Source organism: Choloepus didactylus, chromosome X (genome assembly GCF_015220235.1).
Source record: "Choloepus didactylus isolate mChoDid1 chromosome X, mChoDid1.pri, whole genome shotgun sequence".
NCBI classification, from domain to species: Eukaryota; Metazoa; Chordata; class Mammalia; order Pilosa; family Megalonychidae; genus Choloepus; species Choloepus didactylus.
In genome coordinates this window covers 17,969,046-17,979,149 of record NC_051334.1, presented here as the reverse complement: position 1 = coordinate 17,979,149, position 10,104 = coordinate 17,969,046, and positions in this window count along the sequence as shown.

The window sequence follows — 10,104 nt, the reverse complement described above, 5'->3', positions numbered from 1 at the left end:
TTTGTTAAGGATTTTTGCATGTATATCCATAAGGGATACTGGTCTGTTAATTTTCTTTTCTTGTGGTATCTTTATCCAGCTTTGGTATGAGGGTGATGTTAGCCTCTGTTCTGGTTTGCTAATGCTGCCGTTATGCAAAACACCAGAAATGGATTGGCTTTTATAAAGGGGTTTATTTGGTTACACAGTTACAGTCTTAAGGCCTTAAAGTATCTAAGGTAAGGCATCAACAATCAGGTACCTTCACTGGAGGATGGCCAATGGTATCCAGAAAACCTCTGTTAGCTGGGAAGGCACATGGCTGGCATCTGCTCTGGAGTTCTGGTTTCAGAATGGTTTTCTCCCATGATGTTCCTCTCTAGGCATTTGCTTGCTCCTGGGTTGCATTCTCCAAAATGTCTCTGTAAGCTGCGGATCCTCCAAAATGTCACTCTCAGTTGCTCTGAGGTTCTTCTGTCTGTGAACTCCTTTATACGACTCCAGTGATCCAATTAACATCCACCCTGAATGGGTGGGGTAACACCTCCATGGAAATTATCCAGTAAACATTACACTCCATGGAAACACTCAATCAAAGGATTCCAATCTAATCAACACTAATACATCTGCCCCCACAAAATTGCATCAAAGATAATGGCGTTTTGGGGGACAGAATACATCCAGACTAGCATATTCCACCCTTGGACCCCAAAATGACAGTCTATAAAAATCATGTTTGATTTGATACTAATTTAACTTCAATAGTTAACACATAGACTGTTCCTATAACCCTCTATCCTCCCACCTTTTTGTTGTACTTGTTACAGATTATATCGTTATACATTGTATTTTCAAAATCATAGATTTATTATTGCTTTTATGTATTTGCATTTTAGAACCTGTTAGAAGTAAAAAAAAAAATGGAGCTATATACTAAAGCATACAATAGTACTGGCATTTATAATTACCCATATGGTTACCTTTACCAGAGATCTTTAATTCTTTATGCCACTTCAATCCACTGTCTAGTGTCTTTTCCCTTCAGTCTGAAGAACTCCCTTTAGCATTGCCTGTAGGGCAGGTCTAGTGGTGATGAACTCCTTCAGCCTTTGTTTATCTGGGAATATCTTAATTTCACCCTCATTTTTAAACAACAGTCTTGCCAGATATAAGATTCTTGGTTGGCAGTTGTTTTCTCTCAGCACTTTAAATATTTTGTCCCACTGCTTTCTTGCCTCCATGGTTTCCGATGAGATACTGGAAATTAATCATATTGGGACTCCCTCATACATAACACATTGCTTTTCTCTTGCAGCTTTCAGAACTCTCTCCTTGTCCCTGGCATTCAACAGTTTGACTGCTATGTGTCTGGGCATGGTTTTCTTTAAGTTATCCTGTTTGGGATTTGTTGGGCTTCTTGAATGTGCATATCCATGTCTTTCATTAAATTTTGGAAGTTTTCTGCCATTATTTCTTTGAATATTCCTTCTGCCCCTTTCTCTCTCTTTTCCTTTGGGGACTCCCACAATGTGCCTACTGGTACACTTGATATTCCATAGGTGTCTTAGGCTCTATTCACTTTTTTTTTTCTTTTGGCTTCTCAGCCTGAGTCATTTCAGTTGTCTTGTCTTTGAGTTCACTGAGTCTTTCTTCTGCTAGCTCCAATCTACCGTTGAAACCCTGTAGGGAATTTTTCATTTCCGTTTTTGTGGTCTTCAACGCCAGTATTTTTGTTTGCTTCCTTTTTTACAATTTTTGTCTCTTTACTGAGATTCTCATTATTTATTCATTGTTTCCTGATATCCATTACTTCTTTCTCTGTGTTTTCCTTTATCTCTTTGAGCATATCAAGGATCATTTTTAAAAATTTGTCTGGTATGTACAAAATGTCCTCTTTGTTGATGGTTTCTGGATTTTTATCTTGTTTCTTTGAATGGTCCATCATTTCCTGTTTCTTTGTCTTGTAATCTTTCATTGCACAGTGTACATTTTACTATTTTAAAATGTTAACTCTGGTAGTGATATGACGGACATTTCCTCAAATACCAGGATCTTACAAAAACAACCAAATCAACACACACACACAAAAACACCTTTTGCAGTCTTTGCAAATTGGCTCTGCTTTGGTTGGTCATCTTCAGAGTTCAGCCCTCCTATTAAGAAGATCAGAGGAGAAGAATGTAAAGTGCAGGGTCTTCTCTGTCCTATCTGAGCTTGCCTGGAGCCTGCTTCTTGTCCTGGGCTTGTACTTGCTTGTGGCCTTAGGAATTCCCCCATTTACCAGAAGTAGAATGTCCCCTCTACTCTCTATGAAAAGACTTTCTCCCTCTCCTAGGTGTTCTATTGTATGATTTAATACAGGTAATCCTTTGCCCCAAGCCACCTTAACTTAATTGTTTCTTATACTGCTTTAGCTGTCTGCAAGCTGCTTTTGCCTGTAGGACAAGTTCTGGGAGGGAAGCCTGAGACAAGTTTCCTGGTTCAGTCTTTCCAGCTTCCATCTGATAGATTGGAACTGACATATGGGCACCCCAGTATGCACATAGGGGTTACTCTGCTCTCTCTGGAACAAGGCCAGGAACCCACAATGGGAGCACAGGCCGGCTCCACATTGTGCAGGGGAGGGGAGGGGAGATGGGTTAGCAAGGACACTATGAGCTTTTCCTACTATTTTTAAAGGTGTGTTTTTTTGATTTGTCAGTTGCCTGGTTACTACAACCGTTTAACTGTTTTCTGGAGTTTTGAGGAAGATGGCTTTGCTGGTTTTTGCTAGATGTTCAAAGATTCTGTGGGGAACTGTTCCTTGGAATATCTTATGTGGCCATCTTGGTTGACGGAAACTTTGGGATTTCTTAACCTACATGGTTTTCCCAGATCACAGATCTGAATGGAGGTGTGAAGTAGGGCCTAATAAGTCTCCTGAACACTGTTGTTGTCATAGCTCCTGTAAAATCAGGTAAAGCATCTGTTGAGAGGTGAAGACAAAAGGGCAGTTGTAGGGGAAAATCTTCCAATTATGCAGCACTGATCACTGAGTTTTTTGAAGCTAAGATATCGATGCTCTTGGTGATGTTGTCCACACTTGTGGTTCAAACCATTGGGTTTTTAGCTCACAGTACTTCTCCAGATCCTAAGGGAAAGAGCCAGCTACAGTCAGCCTTGAGTCCCAATAAGGATTTGGGAAGTCAGGTTTTAATTCTCAGTGACACCAAGTTAGGAGAGTGGGAGAAAAAATTCTTCATCATAAATTATGGCTGGTTTCATTAGATTTGGCCTATTATTTACATGGGTACAGCAAGAATGTTAATTTACCATATTATGCCTACTGGAAGTTCTCATAAGGAGTCTCAGATCAGACTTGAAAAAGTTACTTGAGGCTAGGAAGCCAAGCTAGGAACTCACCACTAAATTTCACCTGTACAGATTTGGGTGAATTCTTCTTTTTACCAGGTCCAGAAGGTATCGTGGTTCCTGGGCCTGCCAGGAAGTGACCTTCTTTACCCACCAGTAATGCTGGGAACCCTGTAAGCCAGGTACCAGGCCAGTTTTCCAAGAGGGTTTGGAAGCATTATTCTATAAAGAAGTCAACCTTAGCTCCTTAAAAGTGTCTGATCGTATCTGATTAAATGAGCATCATTCTCATATATGACATTTCAGTCAAATCCTTGGTCATATGATCAATGTCTCCAAATATGTCCTGTTCACAAGGAGGACAGATTCTTTTTGAACCTATGCAAATAATTATATTGCCATGAAAATAAGGATACCCAATAAGAATTTCCAAATTCTGGAGGGATCAGGCAGAGAGAAAAATATAAATATTTACATTTCTGTTTACAGAAGTGTAGTCTAAATTGTTATGAGTTATTGGTAGCTTAAGGGAAAGAGAAAGGGGTTCCTTATATCTATGAAATAAAACATTAAAGCATCAGTAATATGCCAAACAAAATTCATAATCATTCTGTCTATATCAGTTCATTCTGTCCTATATGATTGATCCTTGTTCTGTTCAATCTTGTGTTAGCAGTCTCATGAATCCATCTGCTTCTCCACTAGAGTTTTGGAAATCCTGACTGAGTCCAGTGGTTTGGCCTCAAAGTTATTTAAGCAATGTCATTGGAAATCCGTGCCCCGGAGTACTGGCATAGTCCTTTCTATGGATCTCTGAGACAGCCCCTCTTTGTTGAAGACAAAGCACTCAGGCCTGTAGGTGATTGCAAGTGTTTTCCAGAAAGCATCAGAGTTAAAAAAAAAAAAAAAAAAAAAAAAAAAAAAAAAAACTATCTCTGGATGACAAAAGACTTAAAATGACTGGGTTGACTTACTACTTTTTTACAAAAGTGAAAGATCTGATGAGAGTTCATTACAAAAATTTGGCTGTTTTTGTGGTGTTGGGGAATGAATCATGGCTCCCACAAAGACATGGCCAAGTCTTAATCCACATTCCTGTGGGTGTGAACCCATTTGAAACAGGACCTTTTGAAGATGTTATTATTAATTAAGGTGTGGCCAAATTAAATCAGGGTGGTCTTAATCCATATGCCTGGAGGCCTCATAAAGAGAGGAAATTTGGAGGCAGGCAGGCAGTAGAAGCCCAAAACCAGATGAAGCCAGAAGTCAAGGGAAAACAGAAGAGTAGCACAAGAAGAGAGAAATGGCCCTGTGACAGAGGACTGCCATCACCAGAAACCTACCACCTCCACGAAAAAGCACAGCCCTGCCGACATCTTGACTTGGGACTTCTAGCTTCCAAAACTGTGAAACACTTAAGGCTGGTTGTTTAAGCCAATCCATTGTGTGGTAATTGTCATAGCAGCTCTGGCAAAGAAAGACATACGGCATGTAACTCTCTCTTTTTTTTTTTAAGAATAACTGAAATTATGACCAATAACACTATGATGTTGTTGCCTAATATTAGAGCAGTACCAGGACATAACATGGACAGTGAGGACAGTGACAAGTCTCTAGGAACTTCATATAATTTCTGAAATATTTATATTAATAACGTTTTACTATTTTACATAGGGAGGGTCAAGCATCTTCAATTTGACAATTCTTCCCATGCACCTCATATCAAATGAACCTAATTATTTCTAGCACCTCTCTTTTTTCAAGGTGAAAGATCCTTTGTTATTTTCTAGGGGCTGTCTGGGAAATCACAAAGACAGTTTGAAATGAAGAAGATATCACTTAGGATTTCATTTGGGGGAGGCAGAATGTCAAAGTTGTCAGGAGGTTTGAACACTTGGTTAAATAGGATCATGGATCACTGTGAAACAATACTTGGCTCCCTGTTTCACTAAAGTGACAAGAAAAGAATTTAAAAGTAAATATAGGAGGTAACATGATTATATAAAATTTTAAAATTCTTTTAAAAGTGAGAATATTGGTTCTCTTAAATAATAAAGGACACAAAGTCAACATAACACAGGTGATTTTTCTGATAAGACAGAATCTTTGCCTTCTAGCAGATTACTCAGGTTAAGGAAAAACCTTCCTTTTACAACGTCTTACTTAGAGCAGACCAATAATTCAAGACAATTTTGTCATTTTAACAGAGAAAATGTCATTTTAACAGAGTTTTGCAGGAGTATACTGTTTGATACCAAAGTCCTTAAAAAAAGACACATCTTATAAATAAACCTATCAAATTGTAACCAGCTTTGGCCCACCACAAATAAAATTCCTTTCTGTGAACTTTCTACAATTTCCCTAGCCATTCTTCTTTTGTTCTGCATGCTCCTTTTTCTCATTCTGGAACAACCAGTCATTCTGCTTTAGGACAAGATTACTCTTTCTTCCTAACAAAAATACATCCTGAATACCTTACATACTTAACTTAGTATAAGTGTGAGGTTTTAAGTTACCAAAAAAGATCTTGGAAACTGTCTTTAAGCTGAAATATTATAAAACATAATTCCTGTTGAAACAAAGTTTGTCAGAATAATGATTAAATTTGGTTAAATGCAAATTTACATTTTTCATCATCTTAGGTCAGAGACAAGTACTTGTCCAGGAGAAGAGGAAGGTGGCTGTGCACAACACAGCTGGCGTGAGGAAGATCCAACAATATTTGATAAGAGGCCATGGCCTGTACCCAATTATATCTTTGATGTTGTCATAGAAGTGCCCAGCTCCATAAACCCAAGCCACAGAGAGGGAAGAAGGCACATGCCACTGGCTGCATAGTAGTCAAAGAGCTGAAACATATATACCACCTCCGTGAGCATGACCAGCCCTACAAGGAAGGAGATGACAGATGCTCTGGGGATGAGGCCCTCCCTCCAGTTGTTCTTGCGGAACACATGGGGGTCTGTGTCCACCAGTGCCATCACCAGGCTTTCTACACACACAGGAGAACCACCATGAAGAAGCAGCAGCAAGCCCACAGCTCAGGGGTGGGCCATGAAAGCCAGGCCAGGCCTACAGCAAGGAACAGAGGAACACAGCCCAGGGCCTGGGCCAGATCCAGGCCATCTGCAACCCTCAGGTTCCTAGTGGGAGGCCATGAAATAACAGGAGTGAGAGGAAACTTCACCCCAAGTTACCATCACCCCCCCACACACACACACACACACTCTTGGAAAAGTATGGGGGATTTTTTAACTTACTATGTCTTCCAGGATCACAGTGTTCAGGTAAAATTCAACAGTGGCAGTAGGGAAGGGAGAACACAAGTAATTTCATAGTTTTCCCTGCCATGCCACAGTTGACTTAGGCCAGGGCTGTTAAATAGAAATATAATGGGGGCCACATATGTAATTTTCAATTTTCTAGTAGGGGGGCCTGGAAGGGAAGGGCAGTAAATATTCTGATGTGTTCCAACCCAACTTAGCCCTAAGACTGAAGAACACACCAGGCACGGAACCGGACATGGGTTTAATTGGGACTTACAGGAGATGATGGTCTCATGGTCACAACTGGCTGTGGAAAGTGAACCTTGAAAAAGAGGGAGGAGTGTCAAGCTGGTGGGGGGGGGTGCTTATAAAGGTTTGTGACAACGGAGTTTCCCCACGAGATTTGGTTACAACAAGGTCTCAGGAGACTTGGTTACTAACAGTGATTAGGGGAGGGAAATTTCAATGCTTTCCCCTGGGGTGGGGAGGGGCCTGTTGCCTGGCCCTGTAGGCCGCTGTGGCTGCGTGGATCTTGGTAATGGAGGAGGGGCAGGGCCTGGGCCCTTGGTCCTCACAGATTGTATTATTACAAAACCAACCACAGAGTCCATTATATTTTCTTTCCTTCCCAGTCTAAGGGAGATTTGGAATTGGTGTGAATTGGAATCAGGCAGATGGACTTTTCGAGGACTTAATGACATTTGAATTGGTTTTCAGGTTGTGCCAGGATACAAAAATAGACTATTTCTGGTAGTCATGATGAAACATCAAGGATTTGGGGGAAGAACTTCTGGGGTAATGAAGATTTAAATAAAGGGAGTAACGAGTGTGTGTGTGTGTGTGTGATTTGCAGTAAAAGTAAGTTTTAAACCTAATCTCATTGTTCCTTTTTTGCCTTGCATTAATGTATAGGTCATTGACATCAATCAATTTTTTCAAAATAATCACTGAGCTGTTACACATTGTTTTTAAACCCTAAACACTATATGATTTTCAGAACCATGGCCAAATCCCTACATATGTTACATTACAGAAGAAATGTACATTCATAAGAAATAATTTATGGGACCAGAGTGTTGGTAGCAACTCCCAAATTTTGTTTAGGAATTTGTCCTCCATTTTCAGTTGGAAAACAGACATAAAACAGTGACTAGAATGAGCAAAAAGAAATCTGCAGCATAAGCCCATCTAAAAACATTTTCTTCCAAACATTAAAAATCATTTCTGTCTGTACTCGGCTGTTGACAAAACCATTGAAAAAGCAAAAGTAATTTGCACACTGGTGTTGATCTAGAGAGTACACATGATTTGCAGTGGGTGGAGGTGGCCTAAGGGTACATCAACTGAGGAACAGAATGGTGAACTGTGGTGTGTACATACAATGAAATATTGAGCTACTGCGAGAAGGAGTGAAGCTGTGAGACACCCAACGAGGTGAATGGATCCTGTAGACAGCATGTTGAGTGAAGTACACCAGAAACAAAGGCAAACACTATAATGCCTCACCGACATGGACTAACGACAATGTGTAAACTCAGAATTGAATCTTAGAGCACAGCCTAACAGGGAAATGGTTATTGTAATGGTCCCTGGATTGTAAGCTCATACAGCAGTCACATCTATTCCTGAATTGTAATGGCTGTCTCCGAACTCTGAGATGTTGATACCTTGGTATATAACCTGATTGGTCTCCGGAACATTGGGTATCTGTGTGACACCTGAAACTCAGAGCTAGAGATTGGCAGAAATGAATGTCAGTATTAGCACATATAGCAACTGTTAAAAAAGCAGAAAAAGAATCCAGACTTCAACTAGAGATATGAATGAAGCAGATGTGGTTAGGACTAGGGCAAATCAGGCCAAAGGGTAAAGGACAATACTGAATGCATTTTAAAACTTCAAATTCCATGTGAGACCAAGGAAAGAGATGTTTAATTGGGGCAAGATCTATATTTCCTAAACAGTTTAACTTGCACAGTTTGTTCAAATACCATAATTACATAGAACTTTTAATAGGAAGTAAGACCTGGTAGGTTTGCATAGGTTGGTGTGAAAAAGTGACACATCCCAAAGCAATTTGGACAGAGAATAAAAATATATTTGCAGGGCCCCCCTGAGGAGCTGGAGGAAAATGCAGAGGTTTTGGGCTTCCTCACCTGGATTGTTGCTGATGTTCTCACAAACACTGAGGAGTGGCGGTTTGATGTGCTAAGCCCTCTATCACAGGACTTGCCCCTATGAAGCTGTTGTTGCAAAGGAGAGGCTAAACCTGCTTATAATTGTGCCTAAGAGTCTCCCCCTGAGTGCCCCTTTGTTGCTCAGATATGGCCCTCTCTCTCTAGCTGGGCCAGCTCGGCAGGTGAACTCACTGCCCTCCCCCCTACGTGGGACCTGACTCCCAGGGGTGTAAATCTCCCTGGCAGTACGGGATGTGACTCCAGGGGATCAATCTGGACCTGACATCATGGGATTGAGGACATCTTGACCAAAAGGGGGATGTGAAATGAAATAAAGTTTCAGTGGCTGAGAGATTTCAAATGGAGTTGAGAGATCACTCTGGGGGGCATTCTTATGCACTGTATAGATAATGCTTTTTAGATTTTAATGCATTGGAATAGCTAGAAGTAAAACCTGAAACTATCAAACTGCAACCCAGTAGCCTTGACTCTTGAAGATGATTGTGTAGCAATGTAGCTTACAAGAGGTGACAGTGTGATTTGAAAGCCTTATGGATCGATCATACTCCCTTTATCCAGTGTTTGGGTGGATGAGTAGAATAATGGGGACAAAAAAACTAAATGAAAAATAGGGTGGGAGGGGGGTGTTTTGGGTGTTCTTTACTTTTATTTTTTTTCACTTTTTTTGGTACAAGGAAAATGTTCAAAAAATAGATTGGGGTGATGAATGCACAACTATATGATGGTACTGTGAACAATTGATTATACACTTTGGATGATTGTATGGTATGTGAATATATCTCAATAAAATTGAATTAAAAAAAGCAAAAGTAAAGAAAGGTCAGCATCCACAAAAAAAATGCCTGTATCATGGGACAAAAGAGAAAGAGGAAACAGGGCCAGCTAAGTATTCATTATACATCAAGTTTTATCAAACAACACAACCAAAGTCAAAGTCAAATAGTTAAGAGAAAACTCGCCTGGTTCTGACAGTCCTGGGTTATAGGCACTAATGGAGATGCATCTATACAAATCATCTATACAAAAATGGTAGGAAAAATTGGGGCCAACAGCATTTCAAGGGATGAGAAAACAGTTTGTCCTACTTCATAATTTTTCTTACATCAATATTATCAAAAGAGAGGTATTCAGAAGGGCAGCTGGAAATACATGTCAGGGCAACTGGTACGTTTCCCCAGAACCAGTCTCCCTCCCAAAAAATGCCGGTGACAGTGGGCACCTTATCTAAGTCAAAGCCCAAATCCCTCTTTTTCTTTTTAATTGTACTTTTTTTTTTCTGGTCCAAGGGTTTGTAAACTAAAATCTGTATT